Source organism: Tenrec ecaudatus, chromosome 5, assembly GCF_050624435.1.
Source record: "Tenrec ecaudatus isolate mTenEca1 chromosome 5, mTenEca1.hap1, whole genome shotgun sequence".
NCBI classification, from domain to species: Eukaryota; Metazoa; Chordata; class Mammalia; order Afrosoricida; family Tenrecidae; genus Tenrec; species Tenrec ecaudatus.
In genome coordinates, this window is record NC_134534.1 from 46,124,588 (window position 1) to 46,125,573 (window position 986).

Sequence of the window (986 nt, forward strand, 5' to 3'; positions counted from 1 at the left end):
CACCATCAGCCTTCTTCACCATACTTGCTTATGCACACCTTCGTCTTCAGCGTTTATGTGAAGAAGGTGATCACACAATGATTGTTTTTGTTCCCTGGTGTCTGCTACCTGGTTCATTCAACACCTTGTATTCGCTTAGGGTGTGTGCTTCTTCTCTGTGGGCTTTGTTGCTTCTGAGCTAGATGGCCGCTTGTTTGCCTTCAAGCCTTTAAGACCCCAGATGCTATATCTTTTTGATAGCCGGGCACCATCAGCTTTCTTCACTAAGTTTGCTTACACACACGTCTGTCTTCAGTGATCATGTTAGGAAGGTGGGTCTCATGCAATGACCGTTTAGCAGGGCGAGGTGCTATTGTATTGGGGGAGTATGCGTGAGGAGGTCCAATGTCCATCGGCTACCCTACTACTGAACCTATAAATATATGCACATAAGTCTATTGCCCCCATAATCATAAATATATTTACATATGTACATGTCTGTATTTAGACTTCTCTGTATGCACTTTGCCTCCTACTCCTTTTCTCTATTTCCTTTCACTTTCCTCCCATCCCACTACCATGTTTAGCCTTCATTTTGGTTTCAGTAATCCCTCTCAGTTACCTTGCCCTTAGTCACTCCCTACCAGTCCTCCCCTCCCTTCCTTTCTCTGGTTTTGAACCACTTACTGTTCCCTTGTCCCTGTGTTGGCCGATACCTCCTCCCTTCCCCTACCTCCCACGCTCTCATGTCACTCCAGGGCCGTTGGTCCCCTTATTTTCTTCTCTCATTGTTTGTCCAGCCTATCTTGTCTAGGTGGACCTGCTGATATAGTAATATGTGCATATAAATGCAGATGACTTTGACAGCGCCCTAATGGCACATATGAACATGGCTTCAACAGCAGCAACACCAACAGGCTGATAATCAGGAAAGCCACTAACATACAAAATTTACGAGGTAAAAAAAAAAAAAGACAAAACAAAAAGAGAGCAAAAAAAATTGCTAG